Raw genomic sequence first — 12,500 nt, forward strand, 5'->3', positions numbered from 1 at the left:
TTCTTGAAAACGAGAATGTCATTTTCTTCGGTACTCGAGCTATCTCTCCGAAGTCAATGTAACACGAAAACGAGACCAAAGTATGTACTGAATAAAAAAGGAATTACTCGGCCTTTGGTTCTAGATCGAAATGATTTTCTACGCGTTCTCGACACGGTTAATCCGCAGAATTTCCGCGCCACTTTTCCGCGCTTCCGTCGCGCTCGTACAAGACTTTCTCTTTCTCTCTCTCTCTCTCTCTCTTTCTCTCTTACACACACACACACACACACACACATACACACATATCACATACACGCACACTCGTATTCTCTCTTTTTTACGATACAAAAGCAAACTACATTCGTCACAGTAACACGAGAAGATATTTCACATCTCTTACGAGCGATGTAACACAATAAAAGCAAGATTGGAGCCTAAATTCATTGTCCGATTTGAAGTTAAGTCAAGGTGTTTCGGAGTTTCTCATCGCGTTTCAGAGAAATCCGCGATGCATTCGAATAGGACGGACGAGAACGGAACTTTCGTCACGCCGATTTTTCGCCCTCAACGATATACGTTTGCCGCAACTCGCGAGAAATATTGTAAAGAGGAAAAAGAAAAGGGAGAAAGAGAGAGAGAGAGAGAGAGAGAGAAAAAGAAACCAAGAATAGGACCACCCGTTCCACCGATTTGACGTACGGTCTACTCGTTTTTTTTTTCTCTTTCTTTCTTTCTTTCTGTGCTTTCTTTTGGACCAAACGATACGCCGATTTCGATGCTTTAGCTCCCTGCTTTTACAAGCCGCCGCTCCCATCTCTCTCTATCCCTTTTCTCCTTGTCACACTTCTTATTCCTTATGTCGTAGATGCCGCACACACCCACGCCATTCTTTTCCGCTCGCTAATATCCCATGACGATCCATCGCGTTCAAAATGATCCTTACGAGCAACTGTTCTCTTTCTCTCTCTCTCTCTCTTCGTTTTTCTTCTTCTTCTTCTCGTAAAAATGAAAATTTACGAGTAAAACGGAATAACACGATTCGTGTACGTCCTTCCCCTCCCCCCCCTTTCATCTATATAACCTATCTATATCAGAATTCTTTCGAAATTAAAAAAAAAAAAAAAAAAAAAAAAAAAAAAAAAAGGAAAGAAATATCGCCTACCCTTGTCACCGAAAAATGTTAACGAAAGTTGTTAACGAAAAATAATCATTTAATACACGTGAACACGCTAGAATCGAATTCGAGTAGCTCTTGAATTTCTCTGTTATTACATAGTTTACAGGAGCGGAACGTATCAGGAGAGAAAGAGAGAGTTGCCATTACTGTCTCGTTATTCACGAATATAATTTGCTCATTCATTCACACCAATGAAAAATGATTCTCTGTTATACTTTCGGATGTTTTACGATCGTATATTCATTTTAAAAGAAATTTAAATTTCTCTCTCTCTCCCTCTCTCTCTCTCTCTCTCTCTCGCTCGCTCGTTTTAAATTTCTCATTTTAATCCCAAAGATAAGATTATTTTATTATTCAAACGTTAAATATCAATGACGTTTCTTGTTAAAACGATGGAAGAATTTGAAGGAAGAAAGAAAACAAAGGAATAGAAATAAATAAGTAAATAAAAAGCAAAGACAAAGACAAAGAGGAAAGAAAAAAAGAAAAAAAAAAAAAGGGAGAAGAGAAGATGACACGAGAAGAAGGATAATTTATTTTCACAGGATTCACCAAATCGTTTTATAATAATACGAAAGCGTCTTCATTCTCTTCCTATGGGTTTTTTCTTCCTTCTTTCTTTCTTTCTTTCTTTCTTTTTTTTTTTTTTTCCTTTGTTTTATCACTTTTTACTACTACTTCTACTACTACTATTAGTATTACTACTATTATTACTACTAAAGGTCTCCGCAAGATGCACGTAATGATACATAAGAGTCCATCTTTTTCTTTTTCTTTTTTCTCCCTTTTTCTTTTTCTTTTCTGTTTTATTTTTCCTTTTTTCTTTTTTCTTTTAATCTTGCACGATGACCACGATGTCTCTAACGAATAATAATGGCAATGGTTAAATTGTCCATGAAATAAGATAAAGGGAAAATGGTGACAACGAATACTGGTGCTCTTTGGAAATTCCGTAAAAGTCATTAAACTATAATGAAAATAAAACGAGAGAGAGAGAGAGAGAGAGAGAGAGAGATTAAGAGAAAGAGAAAGAGAGAAAGAGAGAAAGAGAAAAGAGAAAAGAGAAAGTGAAAGAAAAATAGAGAGTAATAAAGAAAAAAAATAAATTCTTTTCACGACGGGACCACAATATATTGTTTTGTACCCTTCAGAGGTTTATTGCGTCGACGGGGCACTTGTTATGGCGATGGATGCACGTGTTCTAATGGATGCGTCAGTCCCTCCCTCTCTCTCTCTCTCTCTCTCTCTCTCTTTCTCTCACCCTTTCTGTCTTTAATAGCATAGAGATATACGGAACTGGTGGGTTAGAGAAAAAAGAAAAAAGAAAGCAACGAGAAGACAAAACGAAGGTATTCTCTAAAGCCCAAAGTTAAATCAAAGAAGTATCTCTAAAAGTTGAATTCGAAGGATAGACGAGATGAATGATGAGCCGTTCTTCTTCAGGTACGGATTCAAGTCTTCTAAACTAAACACGTTTAATCTAATCAGATATATTTTTTTTCCTTTTCTTTTTCTTTTTTTTTTTTTTTTTTTTTTTTTTTCATTCCACGACGAAAAAAATCTACAACGAATGGGAGTATCGTTTTGACGTTATTTTACGAATCAAAAAGTATCGGCGAAGTAACAATAACTGTTAATGTTAACATTATATTTATGTTTCCAATCGTAATCGTAGGATAAATAAAATCGAATAAAATCAAATAAAAAATGTACTGTCTCTATCTCTCTCTATCTCTCTCCTACTCGTTCGCTATCGTACCAATCTCGAAGGGTTCTTAAGTTTGACCTCGAAGCAAAAGCCGTCTGTAAGTACACACACGTCGAGCGAATGTTTCGTAAGTAAACTTAGTTGAAGAAAAAGAAGAAAATGAAGAAGAAGAAGAAGAAGAAGAAAAAGAAGACAAAAAAGAAAAAGAAGAAGAGTAAGAGGAGAAATACGAAGGTGCATCCCTGAAAGGGCATCGCTATCTGGCGCGGAAATCTTGGAGGACCCTCGTCCTCTCCTCTCTGTGTTCTATCACGTCGTATTCTCTCTTTCTCTCTCTTGTTCTTTATCTCGCTCTCGTTCTCACTTTTTCCTCGTCTCTCCTTCGAAACTGAAGACTCTGACTCACCACCCTTGCACGTGTTCAATTTCAGCCCCTTTGAAAGCTCGTTCCTTATCCCTACGCGCTGGTCAGGATCGTCGAGAGAAAAATCGTGAAGCGTGGTCGAATAAGCAGAACGAGAGAGATCCTTTCTCGGCCGAGTGCTCCGCCCACAGGACCCTTCCTTCCTGGACACCAAGAGGAGAAAGGATCGAGAGTCTGGAAAGACCCATCAAACTGCTTCGTCTTTGCATCGAGTGAGAGGGAGTGAGAGAGAGAGAGAGAGAGAGAGAGAGAAGAAAAAGCTGGTAGAAGCGGTAAAGTAAAAACCAAGTTGGACCAAGATCGAGTCTTTACTTTTCAAACGTCGTCGGCAGATGATTCTTCCTTTGCGAAAAGTCATTGTTACCACTCTTAAAACTTCACGTAAATCTACGTCGATCCTCCTCCTCCTCCTCCTCCTCCTCCTCCTCCTCCTCCTCCTTCTCTTCTTCTTCTTCATCTTTTTTTCACGCGGCTTCTTTTCTTCCTTGACCAAAGTAATTCTTACTATCCAATATTGTCAATAAGAATGAATGAATCTTAGGCGCGGTCAGGGCGTATACAATTCGCAAAGAATTCGAATGTATAACGACGTTAATTTTATCGTATCGAAAGAAATAAAATTGAATTGAAGTAGAATGATCATTCTAAAATCGGGCGTTTTGTAGGGCCGACACTTTATGAAATGCTCCCTCATTTCTACGATTTTATTATTGTTAGAATAAAATAGAACCAATTGATATTTGATCTAACGATCGATACAAATAAATCGAAACAAAGGGTAATTAGATATACGTATATAATTTTTATTTATTTCATCGATCGTCCTAAAATTGATATGCACTAAGTTTAATAGATGAAATGCGTCAGTCAATTTTTCTCTTCTTCCTCTTTTATCAACGCTCCTTTCCAATGCTCCTGAGTTATGAATTAATCTCTTATTAGTGTATCTCGTAATTCATGCGATAATAACACGAATGACGATAATCGAAGGGAAGAAAATATATAATGTTATATAAAAATGTTCTACAAAAATTCTTTAAATGGTTAATTGTTTAAACACTTATAATTAATTTTTTATTGTATATCATATATACTTATAACTAAATTTATATACTATAGATACTTATACGTATATACGATAATCTTATACAAGAATGTTTTCGAATATATAAAATTTGATTACATATCAATTCGAGCTAAAGAATCCAAGATAATATATATTTTTCATTCATACGTTCATAAAAATCTTTCGTATCCTGCGCGTCGTCAATCCTTCATTGCAGAAGTTCTAGAGAAAATGAGAAAAAAAAAAATAAAAAAAAAACAAAAAAAAAAATAAAAAAAATAAAAAAACAAAAAATAAGAAGATAAAAAATAAAGAACGAATCTCTTGGTGAACAATGAATTTCGTTGGATCGAAGAAGAGAAATAATGTGAAAGAAAAGGAATGCGTTCCATTCTTTTGGCAATAAGAAAAAAAAAAAAAAAAAAGAAAAAAAAAAAAAGAAAGAAAAAAGACAAAACAAAAAAAGAAAAGGACGAACGGAAGGAAGGAAGGAAGGAAGGAAATCGAATAGACAGGATGACACGGTCTACGTTAATCCAACGATAGAAATCTCTTGGGTCACCGTCAATGACGCCGCCACCGGTCATCCAACGAATAAGAGCGACCGAGCGAAAGACAGAAAGAGATAGAGAAAAAGGAAGAACAGTCGAAGGAAAGAAGAAGAAGAAAAAGAAGAAGAATAATAATAAGAAAAAAAAAGGATATGGGGAAGGGGAGAACGTATAATTTATAACGATAATCCTTTAAGAATGGATCCGTGCTTCGAAAGGCAGATTCACGCTTCTCCGAGCATCAATAAGAGAACGGTATATATGCTAGTTTCTTTCTTTCCCCCATTTCCCCCCGTTCTTCTTCTTCTTCTTCTTCTTCTTCTTCTTTCCACCCTTCCCCTTCCCCTTTGACCTTTCGAAATCCACTTTTACTTTTACTTCCTCTACTTCTTTCTCCCCCTCTCATATCTTAAAAATTTCAACCGAATCTCCTCTATCGTATCGATCGTGCAGAAACGAACTCGGGGGAGAAAAAGATTTTTCTACGTAGTTCACGACATGTTTACATAGCTGCAGCACAACTGTTTATTTAGGAACATAATGGTGCCTTCTAAACGAGAGAGAGAGAGAGAGAGAGAGAGAGAGAGAGAGAGAGAGAGAGAGAGAAAGAGAATACGTATGGCAAAGATTTTTACTCCCTCTCCTTTTCCCCTTCCTTCTTTATCCCCTTGTCTTCTTCTTTTTTTCTTCTCCTCCTTCTCCTCTCTTCTTCGACTACTACTACTACTACTACTACTACTACTACTATTCTCTATTTTATCCTGGTTTTACGAAAAATCTGTGATCACATGTTCCTCATTCCTAACGTACATACGTCGAAAGAGATTCTAGATCGAAGTTTACGTCCGCACTCGAAAACTGTATAACAAGTACTATTTGATATTGAGATACACACAAGCCTTGTCCTCGAGATTCTCTTTATCGTATACATATATATACATGTATATGTTTGTTAACCTTTGAGAAACGTCCTTCGTACCTCTGTCTCTCTCTTTCTCTCTCTCTCTCTCTCTCTGTTTCTCTTTCTCTCTTTCAAACTCTGTATATATGTATATCCATACTACATGTTTATATTCTTTTCCGACGGTAATGTTATCGTCGAACGAAACAATTCCACGAAATTCTGAATCATTCATTGATTCCTCTATTTTTCATTAATTAATACGACATATCGACAGGGTCGGGGGGGGGGGGGGGGACGGAATAAACGGATATTTGAACTTTTCGCCACGATTAAATAGACATGATAACTTTTTATATAACATTATCGACGAATTTTAAAAATATATTTTATTTATAAAGTCGATATTATTACGACATGCGATTACGATTTCACACGGTACTTTTTTTTCCTTTCTTTTGTTTTGTTTTTTTTTTTTTTTTTTTTTTGTTTCTTTTCCTTCTTTTTCCTTTTTTTTTTTTTTTTTTTTTTTATTTTTACATCTATTTCTCAATCAAGTTTTTCATAAATAAAATTAATTTATCATTTGATCTTATTACGCTTCCTAACGACGAACTATTATTTGTTGATGTACGTATGTACAATTACCGGATTATTATTTATTAAATCTAAATTTATTATAATAATTGTATCTGTAAAATAAAAATTAGCTTGGAGAGGGTTAGAAGTAAAAAAAAAAAAAAACAATAAAAAGAAACAAATTTATCTCTTTAAAAATGATCTAACGTTCGGAGAATGTTAGAAGGCGTCGAGGGTGTACCAAAAAGCAAATCTACCTATATAAACCAAAAAGGATTCACCCTCGTTTTCTTTTTCTTCTTCTTCTTCCTCCCCCGTTCTACGAGGCATTGAAAATGATGAAATTCGCTATTGAAACGAAATACGTGACGCCGCATGAGTCGAGCGAGTTAGTCGAAAAAGATCGAGAGATCGTCAGATCGAGAAAGAGAAAGAGAGAGAGAGAGAGAGAGATAGAGATAGAGATGCTAAATGAAAAAGGATGGAAAGAGAATGATCTCTTTCTAAATCTTTTTTTCACGAAAGAGATCCCAATGAGTGCATCCACCCACGTTAAATTTACCTTTGAAATATATTGTACCAGGCAAAGTTCCCGAATGGTTCCGAGATCTTTGCATCCGGCCAAGAATACGATGGGATTCATTTCGTTTTCTTACGGAGTGAAAGAGAGGTAAGAAAAACGGGAGAAACTTTAGGACGAGTCGACAAATGCGATCCCAAAAAAAAGTTTGCGGATTCAACGCGCTCGCAAGAAGACACCCCCACGTTTTCACGTTCTTGCTTTTACACATAAGTACATATATACATGCATGCGTGTATATATATGTAGATAGTTATACGAAGAGACGAATTGAATGGCCTCGTTTTGCAGGTTCGAACCTGTACGAACGAGCACGAACAGGTCGCGACGAGGAAAAGCATCGAAAGAAAGAAAAAAAAAAAAAAAAAAAAAAAAAAGAAAAAAAAAGAAAGAAGGAAGACACTTTTGCTTCGTGCGTGCCCGTATGTTTGCGTAATCCTCCATATCAAAGGCAACGAAGAATTCTCCTCTTCCTCCTCCACCCTATTTTTCACGTAAAAAGGAAATTCGAGAAACGTGTTCGAACTTGCACGCGAGCTGGATCGCTTCTCCTACCATTTTCCTTTTTTTCTTTTTCTTTTCTTCTCTTCCCTTTTCTTTTTCTTTCTTTTTTTTTTTTTGTGTGTTTTTTTCTTTATCTTTTTTTTTTTTTTTTCACTTCGGAACCCCCGTGAAATCGACTTGGGAGAATTGACTTTCCAACCTCGTTCTATCTTCTTAAGAATATATATAAAAAAAAAAAAAAAAAAAAAAAAAAAAAAGAAAGAAAAGTACAGGGCAAAAAAGAAATAAGTAATATTAATAAATAATATTTTGTCCCGAAAGATTTAAAAAAGAAAAAAAAAACCAAAATATATATATATATATATATGTATATAAATTTATTAAGGAACGTTTAAAAGTTGCGATCGAGAAGAAGGAGAAAAGAGAAGAAGAAGAAGAAGAAGAAGAAGAAGAAGAAGAAAAAAGGAAAGGAATTTTAAAAACAGTTTCGTCCGAAACTTGATCATCCCAATTCAAAGGCAAATGTTCGTTCTCCTGACCCAGAATCCCAACCCTTTTATCCGTATCTGTGTCCTATCCATGCGAAAGGGTTAACGGAAGCATGATCACAATAGGACAAGGAAAAGGATTTCCCTTTATCGTTGAAGGGATTCACCTGTGAAAGGGTTGAGCCAGTGAACAATACTAGAAATCCTAGAGTCGATCGATTCGGAAACGTTATCCGACAACACGACAAGTGTTAGAGTAACCGAGCCCGTTACTTAAAGTATTACTCGTTACGAGACTCCTCATACGATATAAAAAATCAAAATCGATGGAGAGAGGAAAAAAAGGGAGAGAGAGAAAGAGAGAGAGAGAGATAGAGAACGAAGCAGCTGGTTTTCCAGAAGAAGAAAAAAAAAAAAAATATGTATGTGGAAGAGCAGCTGCGAAAAATATTATTTTCTGGAAGAACTTAATACTCGTCGAGATCATTCGGCAGGTCTCTTTCGAAAGGAGAGAAGGAACACAACCCTTGATGTTTCTTTGATCCTTCTCGATTCGCTCTACTCCGATCGAAAATTTGTCTTATTCCCTAACCAGCCGCTACCACCCTTCCTTCCTACTCTCCCTCCCTCGCACTCCTGCCGACCGTTCCCTCCTGCTCACTTCTCTTCACTCAATCCAACCTACCTTTTATATATATATATATATATATATATATATATATTTTTTTTTTCTCTCGGCGATTACGTTCAACGGGCTCATACATACATCGTAAAGAACGAACGGACGGACACACGTGCACAGCTTGACACATCCATCAGAAGAAATTCACCCACTACCTTTTGTATGGAACAAGCTTCGTTTGACCCTTTTCTACCTGAATATCCCGTCAAAAATAGGGTGTTCTTACCCCGTACGGTGCTACCCCATTGAACCGTATAAGATATGCATCTACGTTCCTGAATACCCGAAGAAAATAAGGAAATTCCATCGGAGATTTTCGTGATTTTGAATAATATTGCATCCCCCTTTCTTTTTTCTTTTTTTTTTGGTTTCTTTTCTCTTTCTCTCTCTCTCCCTCCTTCGTCACAATCATCTCGTCGTTCCTCTCTCTCTTTCTTTCGTTTTGCCGTTTCGTACGCATCGCTCGGCTCGGACGTTTGAAAGGATGGAAAGGGTCCATAAGGGATGAGGATCTATAGGCGGCCCTTTTTATTGTACCATCGAAAAATTTCTACGGGACCGACTCGAATGGACAAAGGATTCCACGTACTTTCTGACGATGGACAAGCGACGGTAAAAGCGTGTATAAAGGATTTATCAGCGATGGACACCACCACGAAGGGTGTAGGACTAAACGGGAATGAGAGAGAGAGAGAGAGAGAGAGAGAGAGAGAGAGAGAGAAAGGACAGCGGGAGAAGGGGAAAAGAAAAAAAGAGAGAAAGAGGACAAAAAACAGATCGAAAACTTCAACGAATTCTTTTCTAAAACTCACCTAAACACTTTTCACCCGATCGTGTTCGTTGCTATCATTAAATTTTCGATGACTCCTTATCTGAAAAATATAAACAAAGATAGAAATTAATAAAATCATAAATATCATATTCGACGATCATTATTGAATCATTATTATCTATGCCATTATCATAGTCATCAAATATTAATCCCAATTTGTTTTTCTTTTTTCTCTTTTTTTACTTCTAATCGTTCTTTTCACGCAATTCATGGTGGAACTTAAAAAAAAAAAAAGAAAAAAAAAAGAAAAAAAGAAAAAAAGAACAAACAAAAAACAATAAAAAGAAAAAGCAGAAGAGAAGGAATGATCGAGAGATCGTTTCTCTTTTAAAACTTCAGTTCGTTCTTCGTTCACCCTTTCGAGGAGGAGAAATAATTCTACCCGATTACGCATGGTACCGCCCTAATAACCGAAATGCGGTATCGACGAGAGACAGAGAGAGAGAGAGAGAGAGAGAGAGAGAGAGAGAGAGAGAGAGGGATAGAACGACTGGATACTCTTATAAAAAAAAAATGAAAGAAAAAGAAAGAGAAAAATCTCTAATACCAAAAACAAGAGAGAGAGAGATGGTAATAGTCCTACTATAAATTCATCCCGTTGTGGGATATATCGCGACGAGAGACGTAGCTTATCCCCCTTCTCCGCCCCACTTCGAATGGATATTAAAAAAGAAAAAAGAGAGAGAGAAAGAGAGAGAGAGAAAAGAAGAGATAAAATTCCAATTATGAAGATCTCTATCTGCTCGTCTACCTGCCGAAAACGATTACCAGCACCGTCCAAGCGAGAAATAATAAAAAAAGAAAACTAATACGGTAGTCCATAGTCTATGTATCTTCTTGCTCTTTTTTTTCACCCTTGTCCTTCGTCTTCTTTTTCTTTGTTTTTTAGTTTGCTCGTTGTTTGTTTCTTTTTTTCTTATATATACATATACATATATATATATATATATATATACATACACCAATCACTCGCTGGAGCATTGAATTCTTGAAGGAACATACGAATGTATAATACTTGAAGCGCGATATCTCGATTATGTTACACACACACATACACACATACACGTATATCTACATATATAAAAGGAAAAAAAAAAAAAAAAATAAAAAAGAAAAATGATCGGACGATATGGATATTTTTTCGAAAGTGGTACCTCATAGAAAATTCGATCGAGAAGAAGGCTGATGCGATTAACACGATAGAAGGAGGACTCTGTGGTGTTCACCCTAAGGCATTGATAAAACGAGTACCGATATCGCACGTGATATCGCACGTATACTTAAAAGTAACCGAAGAACACGGGAACGTGATTCACGGTGTAAAGAAGGGATCGTAAAGGAAAAAGAAAAGAAAACAAAACAAAACAAAACAAAAAAAAAAAGAAAAATAACAAAGAGAAGAGAAGAGAAGAAAAGAGTTGAGAAGTGGAGAGGAGAGGAGAGGAGAGGAGAGGAGAGGAGAGGAGAGGAGAGAAGGGATAAGCGTTGTACGTATCTCGATCAAGTCGATCTTGAAATCGCGGCGATTACGTGTCTCGCGAGAGTGGAACGACGACGAGAAGAAGAAGAAGATGAAGAAGAAGAAGAAGAAGAAGAAGAAGAGGCGGAGGAGAGTAAAAGAAAAAAGAAAGGGATAAGGAGGAGGAAGAGGAGGAGAAGTAGGGAATGAGGGACGAGGCGGAAGAGAAAAAGGAACGATGCGTGTATATATGTACGTAAGAAAGAGAGATAAAGAGAGAAGGACGAAAGATCGCTTGCACCTGCCGCTGACGTCAGAAGGGACTTCTTGTTTGTACCTGCGCACAGCCCCGGGGGTCACTACTACTGTTTTAGGCGAGTCTTCTTTTCTTTCCTGCCCCTTTAACCGCGAGCTACGAAAAACGCGCTCCTGTCTTCTCTCTCTCTCTCTCTCTCTCTCTCTCTCTCTCTCTCTCTCTCTCTCACTCTCTCTTTCCTCTCTTGCTTTCTATCCTTGCTTCGTGTATTATTTATATGCTAATGAAAAGTCGAGGACGCCAGAAAGAAGAAAGAAAAGATTATGTATTATTCTCTATCTATCTCTCTCTCTCTCTCTCTCTCTCTCTCTCTCTCTCTCTTTCTCTATTTATCTCTCTTATCCTTTCTCTCTCTCTCTCTCTCTCTCTCCCTTTCTCTTGTATATCTCGCCATTACGATTATGATATACGTGCAGAATGGAATACAAGCATTTTATACGTATACCATAGTTGAGATTAATGCCGGATTTAATGAGCTGCTAAAGTAAATTTTAATCGAATACGCTGCGGGCGTTCGCTCTCATGGATTTGAGATTTTTATCGGCCGTTAATGAACCCTTCTGCCGCGGGTAGAGATCCCTTTTCACTAGACATGACACATTACTCTCTCTCTTTCTCTCTCTCTCTAGAATGTATCTTTATGTTTTTTCTTGCTCCTACATTATTACCAATGTATACTTTATCTCATCTATGCCTCATTGTTTTATATCGTTCTCTCTCTCTCTCTCTCTCTCTCTCTCTCTCTCTCTCTCTCTCTCTCGAATTCTTTCAAATCGATTATAAAAATTAATATAACACAACGATTATCTTTGAGGAACACTTTCGACGTTTATCATTTTCTTCTTTCGTAATCACGAACATTATCCTTCTTTCTTTCCTTATACGCATATAAACGGAATAAGAATGAATTAAAAGGATATGCACGAACGAATCTAATCGGATCGAATTGATTTTGAGATATTTTTTTAAAAAGAATAAAGGAAGGAAGGAAAGGCGGGAGGGAGGGAGAAAGGGAGGAACTCGATGACTCCGCCTCACAGGACGGTGTACGATGCAAAATAATTTCGATAAAATCGATATAGCAAAACGGCAAAGATAAGATTGGCAAGAGCAACTTGGCTCTAAAAGAGAAAGAGATAGTGGCGTTTTAATCGAGATCAAGTCAAGTCGAGAACGTCGTTTCTAATCTACCGAGGCCGACACGAGGGAACGTTCGAAATCGTTGCCGCGTGAAACAACCGTCTTCTTATC

The 12,500-nt window shown here is 36.9% G+C and overlaps 1 protein-coding gene across 1 annotated transcript in view; it reads right to left on the minus strand.

The window, feature by feature from the left end:
- LOC124952219 overlaps positions 1-12,500 on the minus strand; it is a 143,449-nt gene that overhangs the window by 87,158 nt on the left and 43,791 nt on the right. Inside the window, exon 4 of the mRNA XM_047501762.1 lies at positions 9,455-9,514. The gene's annotated coding sequence lies outside the window, so the exon portion shown is untranslated. The remainder of the gene's footprint in view (positions 1-9,454; positions 9,515-12,500) is intronic.

Source organism: Vespa velutina, chromosome 10 (assembly GCF_912470025.1).
Source record: "Vespa velutina chromosome 10, iVesVel2.1, whole genome shotgun sequence".
NCBI classification, from domain to species: Eukaryota; Metazoa; Arthropoda; class Insecta; order Hymenoptera; family Vespidae; genus Vespa; species Vespa velutina.